The sequence below is a fragment of the Eumetopias jubatus genome, unplaced genomic scaffold, assembly GCF_037043125.1.
Source record: "Eumetopias jubatus isolate StellerSeaLion01/CBP00866 unplaced genomic scaffold, mEumJub1_p1.0 scaffold_3, whole genome shotgun sequence".
NCBI classification, from domain to species: Eukaryota; Metazoa; Chordata; class Mammalia; order Carnivora; family Otariidae; genus Eumetopias; species Eumetopias jubatus.
The window spans coordinates 192,763,048-192,782,700 of record NW_028274809.1 but is presented as its reverse complement, the minus strand read 5'-3'; positions in this window follow the sequence as shown (position 1 = coordinate 192,782,700).

The window sequence follows — 19,653 nt, the reverse complement described above, 5'->3', positions numbered from 1 at the left end:
GACTTGGACATACACAATGTATGAGCATGTTCACCCTCTTGGAAAAAACTGTACCAATCCGAACAGGTATGACAGTTCAGTAATGTTCTCATGGTGGGACAGGTGTGGTCTGGACTGGATCCAGGACACTGTGGGGCAAGTGAGGAGGGCTGTGTGTGTTTGACCTTAACCGCTCCCCTCCGGGGTTAGGCTCCAAGCCAGGCTCTGTCTGGGCCCTCCCCTCCGGGGCCCATCAAGGCAGAGCCAGCCCGGGGCGGCGGGGGGGGGGGGGGCTTCCCAGAGCCCTTTCTACTTCCCCTGAAGGTCGGCCCCTCCCTCAGTAAGAAACACGTATGGACTGTTGGTGGTGGCCCTGTGTGCAGACATGGGGTGTAGGGCTCCCCCAGGGATGTCCAGTTCGGCAGTGTTTGTATTCTCTGTCAGAACTGCTGCCGGCTTGCCCACAGGCTAAAGCAGGGGGCACAGAAAGTGGGGATCCCTCTGCAGGCGAGGGAGGGAAGGAAGCCGCCCCCCCTGGAGGGTGCCTCTAGGCATGCTACCCTGTCAGGTGAGTGCTCACACCCCGCCAGAGCTGCTGGGCCCAACCCAGAGGGGTGCAGGGCAGGAAAGGGCGGGTGCTGGCCTGCCGAGAGGCGCCCGCGATCCGGGGATAGAAGCACGCAGGGCGAGCAGCGCCGTCAGATGGAACCATGGCGAATTAATCAAGTTAATATTACCCATCCTGATTAAACAATGAGGCATCCTGGGGCTTCTGCTGTCTGTCCCGATGAGTGCTCATCATACTGATGCGCAAACCCCGCACAGCTCCCTCGGGAGCAAACTACCTTTTAATTTTTCCCTCTAAAGATTAATTCCATTGTTATGGAACCTGTATTATAAGCACCATAAACTAATCATTAGTCATTTTCAAACAATCTGACCTTCCCTGCCACACATCATGGAGTGTTTTCCAAAAGGTCTTTTTTGGGATCTGGAGATTGTCACACAAGTTGAGAAGGAAGAGTTAAAAATAAACAACAGCATGTTTGTCCTGTAACTTCACAAGAGGAAAACCGACCAAAATGGCTTCTTGTGTGGGACTTTTCGAATTTTAACAGCTGAGAAGGCAGGACCAAGGGAGAGCCATGTTCTGACCTGGCCCCATGACACCTGCCGGGGGTGGGGGGTGGGGTGGGCAGGAGAGGTGGCAGGGAACAGGCTGCACCAGGGTCTCACGCTTCCAGCCCATCCAGCTCCAGAATCTCCCCAGGACGGAGTGCATGTCAGCGTCCAGGGGCCGTAACAGAGCCCCAGCCAGGCGGGCTGCACCACGCACCTGCCCAGTCCTGGAGGCGCAGACCCAGGATCGGGGTGCAGGCAGGCCCACGCTCCCTTGGAAGGCACTGGGGAAGGGGGTACAGCACACGCCCAGAGACCCCACAGTGTTCCCTGTGGTCTCTGCTGTGTCCTCACCTCCCCTTTTATAAGGACACCATCATTGGATTAGGACCACCTGACCCCAGTGTGACCTCAACTTAACCAGTTACATCTGCAGCGACCTTGTTTCTGAATAAGGTCATGTCCTGGGCTTCTGGGGGTTAGGGCTTGAACATATGACTTTGGTGGGGCATTTTCAACCCACAGGGCTGATTCAGATTACGTGACCAGTGAAGTGATGAGGGTCAGAGGGACTCGTGTGATCTCCTGGAGCCCACCAGGGCTGGGACTGGCTTCTGAAGCAGACCAGGCCAGCCCAAAAAGTCAGAGCCTTTCCAAAGTCCTTTACTCTTCCAAAACTGGACTCTGCTTCAGAAGATCACCCAGAGAAGCACCTGTCTGCCCTGGGCTATGTCAGAGGTGTGGGGCAGGATGCCGGCTGCATCCAATGAGGGAGAAATGGCCAGCTCCAGGGCGGGGCCTCTGCGGACCAAGGTACAGAGGACACACCGATGTCTTTCTAGTCTCTTTTGCCTCCAACCCAATGTGACTCCTCTTGTTTCGAGCCATTGTATCATAGGAGACCTTCTATATTTGGAGCACCAACATCGCTGGTGTGTGCACGGGTGCTGAATTTCTCTCCGCCCCCCTCTCCCCAGAAGGTGGAAACATTTCCAGAGCTTAGGATTTTCCTGCAGTGTCAACCACAGTGAAATCTAGGAAGGCGCTGCTGCCCAAGTGATGTCCTTGCCAAATAAAAATTCCTAGCAGTCAGAATTCAGAGTTTGAAAAGTCACATTCTCACTGTGCAGAGTCTCTTAAGTGTCTTGGCATTTCTCAGAATTCTTACACCAAAAACCTCTTTCCCCCATTGATGTTCTTAATAAATAAAGAGCATCTATAAACCAATAATAAAAACACCAGGAGAAATGGGCCAAAAGTTGGAGAAAGCAATTCAGAGAAGAAGAAAAGCACAGGAGAAGGAAGAAGAAAGGGAGGAGGAAGTGGGGAGGAGAAGAACAGGAAGAAGGTCAGGGAAGAAGGGGAGAGGAGGAGGGAGAGGGGAGAGGGGAGGGGGAGGGGATGGGGGAGGGGACGGGGGAGGGGAAGGGGAGGGGGCCAAAACAGGTAGGTAACAGACAAACTTAACACTCAGTAGTGATCAAATAAATACAAACAGGTGGTGAATTTTCACCCGTCAAACTGGCCAGACACTCTCGCACAATGCTGTTCTGCTAATAGCATAAATCCATGCATCTGAGGAGACTGTTTAGCGGCACACTAACATGCACATCCCCACAATGCAACCGTCCTGAGAACTGAACCAAACGAAGGAAGGAAGAATGTGCAAATGATTAGAACCAAGGTTTCGTCACAGTGATTATACCAACAAAAATGGAAACACCCAATACGAGAGAATGTGTAATTGTTATATAGCTTCATAACAGAATAGTTTGCAGCCACTTAAAATGGTGCTGTAGAAACCAACTTGTTTACGTGGGAAAAGTCAATATGCTGTTAGGAGAAAAAGGCAGATGGTGACACTTTACGAACGCCATGATCCTATTTCTGTCTGTGTATATCTACACACATCCCTCCCCTTAGCGTGGCGCCTGGTCCCTACTAAGCAGCTCATCACAGACCACAGGAAGGCAGGGTGCAGGAGGGAGAGAGACAAGGATGGCAGGGGAGGGAAGGGGGTGGGGTGAGGGGCACTCCAAAAAGATCATGCCCACGTTCCCACAGTTTTCTCTCTGGGTGAGTCACATATGATCATTTTAGTCTGCTCTTTTTTTGTTGTTTGTTTTTTTACTTGTTTGTATATTCTGATTTGGGGGTAACAGCTGTGTCTACTTTTGTTACATAAAATAAAAGCAAGTATTAAGTTAAAATACAAGGTAAATTCCACCCTTCCCTTAAAATCGACCTGAAATTTTAGTCTGTTTGTGGAAACCATCTCCAATTCCTACAGCCTGCTAGCATTCCCTGCATGTGAATATGCACGTTTACGTCCCCTACGGAATGGGTCTTCTGGAACTCCAGGTAAGAGCCCTTGATGCTGCACCAAGGTTAGGGGTCCTGGGGAGCGAGGGCTGTGCTTTCACTGTGACTTGTCCCTGGAAGGTGTGAAGTCAGTCCCTTGGATCTACCGGGGTGGCTGAGGCAGATGCAGAACCACCACGAGAGACACACACAGTCCAGTCTGGGTCTGTGAAGAGCAAGCCTTTACGAATCCACCACACAGACCAGGATTGGCCCAGGAGCCCCTGGGGACAGAAATGCAGCTCACATCACCAAATGAAATCCCTCACTTCCCTTCCTGAGGGAAGGGGTTGCAGCTGATGAAATCTGTCTCGGGACAGAGATATTAAAAAACCTAGTGACCAACTTCGTCTTATTGCTTCTCTTAAACCTAGAGAAAACTTGGTAGAGCTTTTTTTTTTCTCATAAAATAAAGTATCAATACATAAGCCCAACTGACTAATCTTCCATAAAGAATAAATACTGTCCTTGCTCAAACCAAACTTGTACACCAAAGCCACCGTGCAGCATCTGATTTAATCCTTGGTAAGGAGCAAACCCACGGGACCTGAAGCCAAGGTCGACACATGCGCTGAGGTCTGAGCAGAGACGCCAATCAGAGCCGCAGCCAAAACCATCTTGTGCAAGACTCTACCTGCTAATGGAACACGGACAGAAAGAAGGCCTCTACCTTCCCTCGTACAGTGCCTTTTAACCATTTTCCAGAAATTTTTTATTAAAGTGAAATTCAAATGTAATATGAACCATTTTAAAAGGAAGAATTCAACAGCATTTCTTGTGTTCACACGTTGCCCAACTAACACTCTCATCTCATCCCAGAACCCCAAAGGAAGCCCAGTACCCATAAAACAGTTTCTCCTCATTCCACTCCTCCTGGCCCCTGGCCACAGCCATCTGCTTGGTGTCTCCGGGGCTCTGCCTACTCTGGACCTTTCTCACAAATGGGCTCGTACGGTGGCATTTGCGTCCGTGCATCTTGCAGCGCGGTGTTTTCAAAGTTCTTCCACGTTGTAACCCGTATCAGTGCTCCACTCCCCTTTATGGCTGAGCAATGTCCATCGGATGGATAGACCAGCTGTGGCCCGCCGCCCCAGCAGTGACCCCTGGCCTAGCTACCGCCACCGTGGAGCCCCCACCACGCAGGCCTAAGGTCCCCCTGGGTGGCCTCCTGCTGCCAACTCTTGGCCCATGGCCCTCACCCTCCATGTTCACTGAACCGACCTGGGGTTTGCAGGGAGCTAGTAACTGCGTCTCTGAACTGAAGATGCTCACACATCTGGCCCCCTTGTAGTAACTCATTCTACATGTGTGCCTGGGTGCCAAGAGGGTTCGTGCAGCCGTCCATGTGACAGCGGAGATGGCCATGTGGTTAGATGATTCTGCCCATGCTGCCCTTCCACAGGTGTGGGGCGGGCCTCAGCGTGTGCTCTCTGGGGCCAGCTCTGGGCCTGGGGACACAGGGAGAGCGAAGGCGTGGGGCGGGTGGTAGGCCTCCGGGATGCACGCCTGGAGCTGCCCAGGGCAGGGCAGTGCGGAAAGCACTGGAAAACCTTCCACAGGTGCGGGCCTACCAGATAAACCTCTGCTGTGGGTAAGAGGACACTGAAATAACTGTGCTGATAAGAAATTACCTCCAAGAACAGGATTTGTGAGGTATCTTTACCTCTAGACACATAGACTTGAACATGGAAATTAAAAGCGCCGGCCGTGCGCACACGTGACGCTCATGCCCACTCTGGAGAGGGCACACGGCGCACGCAGCTCCACCCGGGAGACCTGTCCGAGCTGCTGGCAGGACAGGCCTTTAGGAAACAGAACTACCCTTCCCCATGTACCTTTTGCACTGGCTGCAGCTTTAATTTTTTAACTGCAAGCACATACTCTTTTCCCAACTTTCCTTCAATTACCAAAAATAAGACAAACCCTCACTGCAAAGATTAGCTGTCTCTCTCGTCCGCTCCCTACATCCAAGGCCGGGCGCCTCACGGCCGCAGGGCCACCTGCAGAGGCTGCCACACTACACCCTTGTGCGTGCTGTGCGCTTCCCTCGTGCTCAGGGACGCAGGCCCCCAAGACCCGAGGCCCAGGACTGGGCTGGCGACTGCGGGGACCCGACAGGACGCCCAGGGCCCGGGAGCAGCACCCCTTCACCGGGAGGGGGCCTGCAAAGCCTCCCAGGCCTGGCCACAGAGCGTACCTCACCGGGGCCACCACGCCTTCCTTCCCCAGCCCACCCTCCTCCCTCTGCCCCGCGGGCCATCCAGGCTCCAGCGACCAGCACTTCCCAGCGCTCGGCCTCGCCGGCACCCACCCACTCAACACCCTTCAGGGCCGACCCGCCTCAGTGGGGAGCGGACCCCCCCACGCACCCAGGGACCAGAACCACTTCTGGGCGACCCTCCCATGCACACGGGGTCCTTGCCCAGGAACGGACAGCCCCTTCCCGCCCCCGGCTCCTCTGCCTCCCGCAGTTGCACAGCCCTCTGCCCCTGCAGTCAAGGAGTCCACGTGGAGGTCAACACCCTGCTGGACTCTGCAGAATGTTTGCATTTATTCTCCACCCATCCTCTCCTGAGCAGCCCGCCAGAGCTAGACCTGCTCATGCAGATAATTAACCACAGAAATTATGGAAACATGGGAAATCCCTCCATGGCCATAATGAAATGGCCAAGAGCACAGGAGGCTCCATCAGCAGACGTGACCTGCACCTGGATTCCAGCCTGTGTGACGCTTCTTCGGGGGCACAGATGGATGGTTAGACTCTGCTTCTCCCTGGAGGGAGGAAACGCGGGAGGGTGGGACTTGCGTGTCCCCATCCTCGGTATTTCACTATCACCGGTGCCCTTCGATGTTGCAGAAAGGACAGTCAAATGTCCGTAAGAAAACCTCGAGATGCCAGGTTTCTGCCTCCACCACAGCACCTGCCATTGCTGGAATCTGCCACTGGAAAGGAGACGCAGCCCTCAAGGGGCACCGTGACAGGCCGGTTGGCATCCCAGCAGAGACCTTGTATGGATCAGCTGTGTACTCGGTGATGTTTACCCTGACAGTGATGTAGTGACAGTCTGATCTAATTACATGTCAATAAACCAAAGTCCGGATGCACCGAGGAGACCAGAAGTGGATTACAAGACTCCATTGGCAATTCTTAAGGAACAAGGGCTCAACCTTCAGATTCAATTACGGGAAAGCTAGCCAACTATGAAGCCATGACTCAGAGGGAACAGGAACACGAGCGTCAACCTCAGTTTCATAACCTGGCATAGACTAGCTCCATTTTTTAAAAAATCAAACTTTCTGCCTTTTGGAAGCTTGTTTTCACTGAGCTGATTGGCTCTTATTACATAATCCATGTAACCGATAGATTCCAGAAACTCTGAACAGCAGAAAAACAAATGTGCCTTCGATTGCAGATTAGCACCAGCCGTGCCTACACTCCCCCGCTGCTGCCTTCGTACCAGGAACTGAAAACCTGCTGCACAAAGGAAGGCACTCCCTGAAAGCTCAGATTCCCCAGAGATGGAACAAAGAGGTGCCGGAGGAGGGGGGCGGAAAGCATTCAGTCCTTCCAGGGCCTGCTGTCGGGCCCTGTGGCCGCTGTGCCTGCAGTAAGCAGGGTTCCTAAATCTTTGATGAAATGCATTATATTTAGGGGGAATGATTTGAAATTGGGACTGGTTTGCTTTGCCTGCTGTGCCCGGGTCTTTAATGTCAAACAGTCAACGACTGTGGATTTTTATTTATCTGTCACTGTTTAGGTCTTTGTTGCATTTTGAAGTTCCCCACACTGTGGGTTGAGAGTAGAGTGGAAATATTCCAGAACCACAACGCCATATACCTAAACAGAACTTAGTAAATATTCAGGGCAGAAAATGTACATGACAAAAAGCAAGCAAAGTGCCAGGGATGACCCTCAGCACAGGCGTCAGAAAATTTTCCTCCCGAAGGACAAGTAGTAGATATTGTGGGTCTCTGTTGCAGTTACCCTGCCTTTGTAGCCCCAAAGCAGCCAAGTATAAATGAGTAGGTGTGGCTGTGTTCCAGCCAAACTTTATTTAGGGCCACTGACATTTGAATTTCATATAATTTTCATGTACCACAAGACACCGTTCTTCCTTTAATTTGCTTTCCATCCGTTTAAAAATGTAAATACCATTCTTAGATCACCAGCCACACAAAAATGAGTGTGGCCCCCCGAATGTGAGCGGCCAAACTCTGCTCCAACATTGAGCCACAGCCCCCTTGTTGCATCCAAGGATGCTAGGTCTCATGACCTCAAACCGGTGCCCTACACTTAGAAAAAAAAAAACAAAAAAAAACAGAGGCGGATTTTCACCTCTCAAAGACTCACCTAACCTAAAGTGTCTTCATGGTTGATGAAAATTGGAGCACAGGTCTCCCAGGGTGTCTGGCTTCCTGGTTCAGCATTTTAAAATAATGTTTTCCAGCACTTAAAGAGACTACCATCCATTTCATGCAACTCGGGCCAAGGATGAAAGCAGAGATGAAGATAAACAGGTTGCTGATCTTTTGGGAAGAGCTTATTTCTGGTAATGTCAATATCCCACTTTTCTATTTGTATCCCAAGATCCAGAGAACCTCCAGGCTTTTGGGGTCCATGCACACCCACTTCTGAGCATGCCCCTGGACTTCACTAATGCTCTCTCGTGGGCATAACATGGACTAGAAATGAGCCACATGGCTGCATAGGTCTCTGACGACACTAATATCCTATAACTCAAGAGAAATACTTTAATGGTGAACAAGAAGAATTTTTCCTGGTGCTTCTGCTGGGCAGAGGTGAAACAATTAGGAAGCAGGAGGCTCAAAAAGACACTTTAATTGAGGACAAGAAATTTTTTTTCTTGGTATTGCTAATGGACAGAGGTCAGACAAGCTGTTGATAATGCAAACGAGAAACAGACAAAGCAAATGAAAGTAATGTGTTTGGAGTACCCTTAGCTGGACACAAAATAAGGCAAGCCAGTCCCACTTTTGGGCAGCATTCACAGCTGTGTCCTTGAATTGCTTCCTCGTTGGACAAGGGACAGCGTTTTCTATATTTTTCTTTGAACTGTTGATGCAGATCAGTGCTTTGCAACCGAAAGTTCAAGTTTGTGCTGCTATACCACCTCCGTGTTTTATTTTCAAGGTATGTGACTGTCAATGAAATTGAATGATAATAAAATGGCCTGCTTGCAGCAGAGTTCTTCCAACAGAAAATACACATACAAATTATTAAGTCAATTTCCTTAAGGTGACTTTTCGCGGGCTAGAAAATTGTCCATGCTTTTATTTGATATTCTTGTAGGAAGCATAAAAGACATTGGACAATTCTCTTGACTCCCCTCCAAAAGAGGTAAGAGCCAACAAAAGTACGGAGTTGAGAAGTAAAGCGCTTTATGAACTCCGCTCCTCAGCGAGCCTCACAGGCGGGGCTGAGCCGCCTCCTCGAAGCCTCCAGAGCATCCTCCCAGGAAGGTGAGTTGCTGAGCAGAGGTTCCGGGGAGAGCACGGAAAGAAGGCAGGGGGCAAGGCTGCTGCTTAGGAGAGAAACTGTTCACACCAAGGACACCGAGTGACTTCATTTGTATTTTTTAAGTATATGAAAATGATTTAGAAACAGAGCTAAACTGCTGTGGGAACTGCTGTCCCTGGAACCAGCTGTGGCTGGCCCCAGGCCTTTCTCTGACCCTACTTAACCCGCATCGTGGCATCTCCTACACCTGCTCTGGTTCTACTCCCTCCAGGCACATATTTGACTTTTTGTCCCAGTGGAGCTGCCTACTTTTATGTAAACCCGGCATGAGCACACTGGGGCCCTCAAGCCCTTCTGGCCCCCCCATCTGTGTTACAAATAAAGTTTTATTGTACACCACCATGGCCATTCAGTGGCATATTGTCTGTGGCTGCTCTCAAGCCACATGGGTAGAGAAGAGTAGTTGTGACAGAAATGGTATGATTGGCAAAGCTTAGGATATTTGCATCTAGGCCTCACAAAGTTTGCCAACACCGATGGAGATGAAACAGTAACGTAGTAGCCAACAGGCAGATGAAGCCAACCGGTTGTGACTACCCCCCCCCCCGGCCCCAGCGGCTGTGTGGTGCCCAGAACCGCGCTTGCAGAGACTGGGCCCCCTACCCGCCTCACAGACTTCTTCGTTACTCAGTGTAGTAGCTGATACCTGATAAAACCTCAATAACAGGAAACCGAGAAACCACCCAAGTGTCCAGCAGCACCCGTGTTCCTCTGATTCTGATGCTCTCTCGCGCACGGGCTTTCTCCCTGTTCCTTCTTCTCTCTGCCTCACGTTATCTCGTGCCCTCTGTTCTTTGTGCCCTGGTCTCCTGGGAACTTTGTCCTCCTTTCATTGTCTCCCTTCTCTCCATTAGCCCCCTTCCCCCCCTGCCCCTCTTCTTGAATTGTCTGGAGCCCTCGTGTTACAAAGGATGCGCTGCACGCTTGGCAGCGTCTCGGTGCTGGGCCCTCGGTACCTTCTTTTTCTGAAGACCTGCTCCCTTTTTTATCATCCTTCCCTCTCAAAGCCACCAGCCCTGGGAAATGGGGGGTGTAGAGCCGCAAATCTGAACCAGACTGGCTCCTGGCGGCTGTGCTCGGGGGCACCTGCTGGTCTCTCTTCTGGAATCCGCGGGCATAGAGCTAACGAGTTATCAATCCCATTTCAGATATTGGGAAATCAAGGCTCCGCCAAATTAGGCAGTACAGTGAAGCTGAAGTGAACACTCGGTCACAGACCTCCAGCAAAGTGGGCTTGTAGGTGCCCCCTTGTTTTCGGGAGCTCTGATTGCCCTAGGGCAGAACTGTGTGCGCTCCAGGCCGTGGACACCTCTCAGAGTTGAACGTGGTTCATAACCTCAGGCAAACAGGCACTGGGTTATTAGAGAAACACAGAACTGACTGAACGTTCCAAGTGGCTGGGCTATCCACTCTGTGCTCACGGAAGAATTTTAATGCAATTAGCCAAGTGCAAGGACGGAGCTGATGAGCTGCACCAATCTTCTGATTAACACCCAGGTTTACTTGAGAAGATGCATAGCTTATTTTGAAAAATACACAAACAAATAGAAGGCAGAGGATTCTCAGCCCATGTTCTCACTGTCCAGGCGGGAGTGTAACACCCTTTCGGGCCACGATTATTGTTTCTGATTTAAACCCATCACCCAACTAGTGAGAAAGGGACCGAATTCATCATCGAGTCTCTGAAGTCTTATAATTGCCTAATATTTGACTCCCTGATTACAGTATTTATCTTTTAAAGAACCTGGATAAACACACACAGGTGTAACAGCGCCGTCGCTCATGGCTTTCTTATCTCCATCCTGTAGGAAATACTATGAAAGGACTCCACTGAATGTAGTCGAGGTGTTATGTAGCTGATAAAACATTTGTTGCTCTTTTTACCCAGAGGTGGCCATGCTCAAGGAGTGGATTAGTGGCCCCCATGAATCAATGGTGGGTTATCTTTATTTACTAGGTTTGTAAACTCTTGGGGATTCTAGAAGATGAAAGATGCCTTAGAGGGTATGTGCACAGGATTTCAAAACCCCAAGCCAGACATATGTTAATAGAGAGAACATTTAATAAATGACAGAATGCTTTTCCTTTCCCCCCATAATCTCAGGAACAGAGGGAGTAGCCCCTAAGCACCCATGCTGTGTCCAGGTTTGAACCACGTGACTTATGTATATTTATCCATGTCATTTCATTTAATCCTCACAACCCAAGGTGAAGGTGGCATTACCCCATTTCACAAATATGGAGCCTTCAGCTTTAAAAGATGAAATCTCGGGTTAGACTGCCCTGTGTCACACAGCCCAGAAATGGTAAAGTTGGGTCGTCTCCTGCATGATTTCTTTTATACCATGCCTCCCATTGGACGTGTGGCTTCTGAGGATATTAACGTCTCTGGGGAAAAGTGCAAGCCATTTTTGCAAGTAACATACTCCTCCTGTCACACCCTGAATAATGCCTCCTGGAGCTTAATTAGCTCATCAGATACACTTTCTAACTCAGCAATATGGATACTTAAAATGACATCTCTCCATGAAGACACTGATTTTTTTTTTTTAAATTAGTTTTAACTTTGTGAGAGGTGTTAAAGCTTGGGCTATTTTTGAAATTTGCTATTAATATACTTTACTTGGAATCCAATCATTTCCTATACTTCCGTTGACTACTTGGAAAGGAGCTTCACTTAATTAGGAAAGATCTGGGTCCACGCTGATACTGGAAACCTATGTACAGGGTCCTGATGGAATCCCACCCCATCGTGAGAGACAAAGGTTTCTAAATACTGTTATCACTCCTGAACACATCGAGACTAAGCGAGGGAGGGGGAGACCGCTTTAAAGGACATCCCGAGGGAAAAACACTGGCCAGGTCTAGAAGGACCACAAACTCAGCGAGAGCCAGCCACGTGGCAGGGTGGGGGAGCAACATCCTCCCGGCGTCTAGGGACAGGCAGTACTGTGCCTACAGATGGCAGATTCCACAGCAAAGTCCCTCATATCCCAGGCATGGGGTCAGAGCTCCTCACTTTGGGCCAGCTGGTGACAGAAAACACCCAGAATTCTTACAACTCTCAAGGTAGGTATTTTGATCCTTTTTTTACAAACAAAGAACCTGAGGCGCAAAAAGGCATCGAGAGACCAGCCTGAGATGGTGTCGTGGGTCAGTGTGGATTCAGGATTCTATGTCCGATCTGCCTGGCTGCAGACATGCCCGGGGGGCTGCTGTCCGTTCTGCGTGTTCAGTCGTCAGCACCACGAATGTATCAGCAAACCCATGTGAGGCTGTCACTAAATGCACACCTACTGTGTGCTGGGGGGTCACGGCATTCTCTGTGATCCACATGAAGTTGCCATTGCTGCTCACACTTTATTTTTCTGTGGCTTCCATTCTATACTATGTTTAAGTCACAAGATACTACTCTAGAGTGGGATAGTCATTAGAATTTATAGCAAAAGAAAAAGTCATGGGCTATTCAAACTTAGTCTGTATTTAGTTTACGTGAAAAAAGTTTTCCCAGACACAGGAGGCATGAAATTATTTAGACAAAACTCATATTTGCCGCATTTTAAAATGGAGGAAATGGACTCACAAAGTGAAAGTAAACTCCCCAAAGTAGAGGATCTGAAGTAGGAGAACCAAGTCTGAATCCTGCGTCAGTATGTCCGCAAATCCGTCATCCTAAACTGTTAACTTTAGCTTTAACCCCCTGAAAAGACAGTCCAGAATCAGCCTGGAGACACAACATGCATTTAGACCCCTTTCCGCAAGCTTTAGGATCGGTGAGGCATCAGTGCAATTTGCCTGCTGGTTGCCCTGTGTGTCAGCCTGCCGACTCTTCCCAGGTGAGGAGCTGGAAAATCCCTCCGCTTGCCTAAAGGCTCGGGCGATCATCACCTTCCAGACTCCCTAAAGAGAAGCTTGAGTGCAAAAAAGTTATACAGAAGCTATTGCCATTAACTGGCTAATGAGGACTATTGTGTTGAACGGGTTTTGCTACTACGGTAAATCCCAAGTTACGTTTCCACTGAATGGAAGTCTGGTCATCTGCTTTCCTCCTCTCCAGGAAAATCACTAAAAGGAGATATTTTATTCTGATAAGCTAATTTAAACAGATAATAGCCTGCATGTACCATATCGTGAGTTAGTTTTTAATAGGTCTTTAAGTTGGAAACTAAAAGTACAAAGCCATAAATCTAATTATTTTCCCCTCCATCCCCTGTATTTTAATATCAGATGCAATAACGTGCAAACAATACAAAACATCAATGGAAATGATGTCTAATGGGGATAGAGAATATATCAAATAAAAGAATGCTATTTAATAGGCTAATATCACACATTAAGCTTAAAAAACAGAAACCCGATCTGAAGTCTAGGCTGAACACATCCATTTGTCTTATTCTCTTGCTTTAAAAATTAAGCATTATTTAAATGTCTCTTAATGCTGCAATTGTTCATCCTCCAAGAAATAAAAGATCAGCAGCATTTCACACATTTTGAAGGTAAAATAAATAGCAGTCCAAAGATACATCATTGATAGAATCTGAATTTGCTATTTACACAGAGTTGCTTTCAGGGAAACACAACCTGCTTTCGGATGCAAGCAATGAATGCAATATCCTTCTCCCTTAACATTATAAACACCGAGATGAGAGCATTTATTTGCTGACAATAACGCACTTCTAAATAACAGGAGGTTTTCTTGTGGGATCATTCTAAATGGTGAGACCAACAGCACCAGCTTTGGCTCTGCTGGGTGGGTGAGTTACCAGGTAGAAAATGGGTTACTTTCCTCTTCCTACAGACAAAACATCCAAGCCAACAGTGGTCCCTCAGTTTATGGTCTTCTCCGTGTGTATCACCCCCCACCCCCAGCAGAGATGACTCCCCTATTTCACCGCCATGGGCAATCAGACAAATACTCCTTTGGGTATGTGTTTCTCATTAAAAAAAAAAAATACATTTGGAACATTTGCAAGATCTATTTCATAAAGACATATTATTGGGGCCTTGATGGCATAATTTACATCTCCTTCCCAGCTTAGTGGGAAAAACAGTATTTTTGAAATAATGCATTTGAAAGTCCTTTATAAACATTACCTGGTAGCAAGTATTCTAAGTCCCAGAAGTTTTTGTTTGAAAAACAAACTTGCCAAAGTCCACACTGCAATAGCTGGCACTTAGACACAAAGAGTATCTGGGGATTCTTATATTTTCCACAGGTATGTTCTAACCAGCCATGTAAAGGAGAGGTTTCGTCCTCAAAGCACTGACACTACATTGATGAGGATCATAGAGGATCCCACAATTTACTTGTTAATAGAACATGAAGTCTTTTAAAAACTTTACTTCACACAAATAGGGACCATATGGGGAATAGATTTTCAGCTTCCATTAGTTATCTGGGCAGATGTTTGCTTCTTTTGTAACAAACTCAAGAAAAGAAATTGACTTTGGACACACACTTCTAAATATAATAGAGAAAAAAAACAAATAAATAAATATAATAGAGAGACAGGGAGAGAAAACTAGGTTAAGACCAGAAGTATTTCTATATTGTAAAGGTCCAAAAGTTTGAAAACAGAAAGGGAAATAGAAATTGATAACATTTATCAAAATCATGCCATAAATGTCTTTGGAATCTAACGTATAAAAATAAAGATGAATTTTTGCATCGCATGCTGTATCCAAAATGGACCATTTAATAAGCAGGAAATGTCAGGATCATGAAGGCACTGACCCAAATTATCTCCGCGTCTTATTCCTTTCCCCCCCATGAGCCCTGTGCTTCTTAAACCGACAAAAAAATTGAATGTGTAATTTTAAAACCTAGAAAAGGAAATCTTCATGCCCAGATGGTTTCACTAGAGAATGCTGTAAAGAATTAACACCAGCTTAAATAATTTCCTCTGAAGATAGCAGAGGAGAAAGTATTTCTCAACTCACTTGAAGCCAATATCATTCTGATACACAAACCAAAGACAACAGGAAACTACAGACAAATACTTCTCATGAACTCAAACATAAAATACTAAAAAAAAGAAAAAAAAATTTAGCAAACTGAATCCAGCAATGTACAAAAAGAATAATATACCATGACCAAGTGAGATTTATTCCAAATATGCAAAACTGACTCAATATTCAAAAATAAATCAATGTAATCCACCATATCAACAGTCTAAAGAAAAAAATCATATCCTTATATTAATTGATGCAGAAAAAGCACTTAACAAAATCTAATACCCATTTATAATAAAAATTCTGAACAAACTAGGAATAAAGGGAAACTTCCCAAACCTGATAAAAAGCAGCTACAAAAACCCACAGCTGGTATCACACTTAATGGTGAAAAACTGAACGTTTCCTTGTTAAGGTTGGGGAAAGGCAAGTACGTCTGCTCTCACCATTTATTCAGCCTAGTGTTAGAAGCTCTAGCCTGTGCAATAAGGCAAGAAAAATAAAAGGAACAGATTGGAAAGGAAGAAAGAAAACGGCCTATATTCACAGGTGACATGATTGTCCACATAGAAATCCTAAGGAATCTGCAAACATTCCAGAATTAGTGAGTGAGTTCAGGAAGGTCACAAGACATAAGGTAAACAACCAAAAATCAATTGTATTTCTATAAACACAATAAACAAGGGGAAACCAAAATCAGAAATGTAATATCGTTTGCAACTGCTCCAAAGAAACAAACATGTACAGAATCTGTATGCTGAAAGTTACAAAAGGACAATGAAATGAATCAAGGAAGACCTAAGTTATTGGAGAGGCATACCAAGTTTGTGGGTTGGAAGGCTCAACATAGTAAAGATGTCAGTCCCCAAATAAATCTATAGGTTTAATGCAATTGCTACCTAATCTCAGAGAAGTTTTTTTAAATAAACATATATGGGCTTATTCTAAAATGTACATGAAAAGGGAAATGTCCTAGAATAGCCAAACAATTCTGGAAAAGAAGAATAAAGCGGAAGGAATCGGTCTGCCAGATTTTAAGATGTTATGTATCTACAGTAATCAAGATAGTGTGGTATTGGCAGAAGAACAGCAATCAGTGGAACAGAAGAGAGAACACAGAAATAGACACATGCAAATATGCCCAATTTTCACAAAAGTGTGAATACAATTGAATGGAGGAAGGACAGCCTTTTCAACAAATGGTGCTGGAACAACCAGACTGTCATAGACAAAAAAAAAAAAAAAATGAAAAGAAAAAAAAGGAGAAAATCTTCAGGACCTGGAAATACTCAAAGTATTCTTAGACTGGACACCAAAAGCAAGGAGAAAACAATAAATTAGAACCCATCAAAATTAAAAATGTTAATAGGATGAAAAGAAATTGGCCTGAGAGAAAATATTTGCAAATCACATATCAGGCAAAGGACTTGCATCTAGAATATATCAAGAACTCTCAGAACTCAACAGTAAAAAAATAAAGTTTAATTAGAAAATGGAAAAAAGACTTGAATAGATATATCACCAAAGAGGACATACAGATGGCAAATAAAAGATGTTTAGAACCATTAGCTAGTAGAAAAATACAAATTAAGACTACAATGAGCTAATGCTGTACACCGATTGGAATGGTAGGAATGGAAGCAGTGACAACATCCAGCGAAACCGGATTGCTCGCACTTTGTTAGTGAGAAGATACAACCGGAAGGCCGCTCTGGGATGTCATGGCCAGTTTTTATTAAACCTATAAAAGAACTTACCACATAACCTCACAATTGCACTCCTGGTCATTTGTTCCAAACAAACTATGTTGACACAAAAGCGTGTCCATTAATGTCCGTGGCAGCTTTATATGTAATAGTCAAAAACTGGAGATAATACGGGTCCTTCAGTAGATGGACGGCTAAACAGACTGTGGTCTAGCTACACACAGGTTACTACACAGGAGTAAAAAAGGAACAGGGATTGGTTTGACTTCAGAAAAATTATTCTGAGCGGTAAAGTCTGATCTCCAGGAGCACATGTAGGATAAAGGGAGTCTGTGGTGCTGGGCCAGGCATATGGCTTGATCACAGGGTCGTTCATACCACTGCAGAGGATGCTCTGCACCCACAGCAACCAGGCCATGCAGAACCACGCGGAACTGTGGAAATCTGAATCGGCCCTGTCCTGGTTTTGATGCCACACTCTGGTTACGAAATGTTAGTGTGGAGGGAGGCTGGCTTTGGGCATGCATCCTCTCTGTACATTACTTTGCAACTTCCTGTAAATCTATAATTATTTGGGAATAAGAGTTTCTGCTTATTAGATTTTTAAAGAAAAGCTACTTAACTACAGAGAAGGAGTACGAGGAGGTGGCATGTTTAGGCACACCATACACTCTAGAAACGCACAACTGAGAGGGAACCAAAGAACGGTCAAGTAAGACAGTTTTCCTAAGATGACATCGAAAATGTGCCCTTGGTGAGTAAGTGATTAATTCTCAACTTGTCTTCCACATGTAAATTATAGGAGGAAGGAAACCATTTCATCCTGCTACTTCCCCAAAGGCTGCTCCCTTGGGAACAGGAAGCAGGACAGGCGGTGTCAGAACAAGGAAAGGGGGGGTTTGGGGAGCCACTGTCCTCGGCAGGGCCTTGCACCTGACGGAGCTGCCAAGTCGAAATCTGCCCTGGGTCCTGGACAAGTAACAACCTGGATGGAAATCTCCAGTTTCCCAGTGACTGATTTCACTTCTCTGTTAAGAAAGACAGGACCTCGGCCATTATTGACCACCGTGTGCTGAAGGGGCTCAGTCAAGTCCTCTATAGGAACAACCTCACTTCTGTCTCACAATTACTGGGAAGCAGATTCTATCACTGTCCCCACTTGGCAGCAACCAAACCATCCCAGGGATAAATAACCGGCCCCCGGAGCACAGCAGAGCAGGGATTCGAACCTAGGCGACTAGAACCAGAGTCTACAACGTCTTGAAGGTGGTGCAGGGCTAGGCATCGAACTGCGTCCTGCCCACAGACCCCACACAGGGTCTCTGGCTCGTGACAGCCCCATGCCATGTCCCCTCCCACCCGGATCTGGCTCTGACGGACCGTCACTGACACTTTTCATAGAGCTAACCCTCACTGGTAGGTTTTGAACCTGTGCAAAATCATCATGCAGAATCCCATGTAGAAAACAAAATGTTCTCCCCATATGTGGTGCTGTTGCTGTTTGTGTTTTCTGGTTTTGCCCGGGGGTGGGGGCAGGTTGTAAAGAAAAGCAGGATGATTTATTGTGGTCTCTGCTTCAGTGACTTTCAGACAAACTAAAGTCCTAAACGCCTGCACCAGAAAAACAAGAGCTAGCGAGAGAAAGAGCGAGCAAGAGGGGCCTCCAGGGTCCCCGGGTCCTGTGGCTCCTTCCTCTCACATGGCTGCCATCTTGGTCTCCTTCAGCTCTTTCCACAGCAGACACTTCACCCACTGCTGCCAACCTCACACCAGACGGGCCCGAGCTTCGCACTCGTGCTGAGGCTGGGCACACACACAGGGGCTCTGCCCAGAGGAGCCCCAGCCTGCCGGCCTCCTGCCCCCACCTCCCCATCGGGATGTGCACTGGTCAGGCCCACGCTCAGCCCACAGGCCTTGTCACGCCCTGCAGGTGACCCCCCCAAGTGGGAGAGGGCCAGCAGTCTTTCTAGTGCGTACACGGGGCTTCCCGTGTCCCAACGGTGTTCAGAGTCATCTGCTGGCTCCTTTCCAAAGGGATCGGCGTCAGCTTTGTGGGGCCAGGATGAAGCCAATCAGAGTGAGCCACGCGCTGGCTCAGGGGTTTCCCACCTCTCTCAGAGGCCCCGTCCTTGAACCTCTGCGGTCCTTGACTGTACCTCCCTTAGGGAAGTCGGTGGCCAGGAAAGCAATGAGTGCCTCATGCCAGGACCGAACACACTCGCCCACCGAGGACCCATGATAAGAGGTCCCACCAACACCATTCACAAGGCAGACGCTCAACCAGGGGCTGGCAGAAAAGCAACCTCTATCGGGTCAGGCAGGGGTTTCCCCACCACTGCTACACAGTTCCACAGAAATGTCCCGTTTCCACGTTTCACACTGCTCAGAACCCAGCCAGGACGGTGGCCCAAAGGCTCGCCGCCTGCCATGTTGTTCTCTCAAAACCATTTCTGCAAAGGCCTGTTTGGGGCCACACCTGTTTGGGTGTAAGAAAGACGGTGACAGGGGGCGCCTGGGTGGCTCAGTTGGTTAAGCGACTGCCTTCGGCTCAGGTCATGATCCTGGAGTCCCAGGATCGAGTCCCACATCGGGCTCCCTGCTCAGCGGGGAGTCTGCTTCTCCCTCTGACCCTCTTCCCTCTCGTGCTTTCTATCTCTCTCATTCTCTCTCTCTCTCTGAAATAAATAAATAAAATAAAATAAAAAACAATTAAAAAAAAAAAAAAGAAAGACGGTAACAGGGGGCGCCTGGGTGGCTCAGTTGGTTAAGCGACTGCCTTCGGCTCAGGTCATGATCCCGGAGTCCCCGGATCGAGTCCCACGTCGGGCTCCCTGCTCAGCAGGGAGTCTGCTTCTCCCTCTGACCCTTCCCCCTCTCATGTGCTCTCTCTCTCTCTCATTCTCGCTCTCTCAAATAAATGAATAAATAAAATCTTAAAAAAAATAAATTTATAAAAAAAAAAAGAGAAAGACGGTGACACGGGGCAGGAGCGAGCCG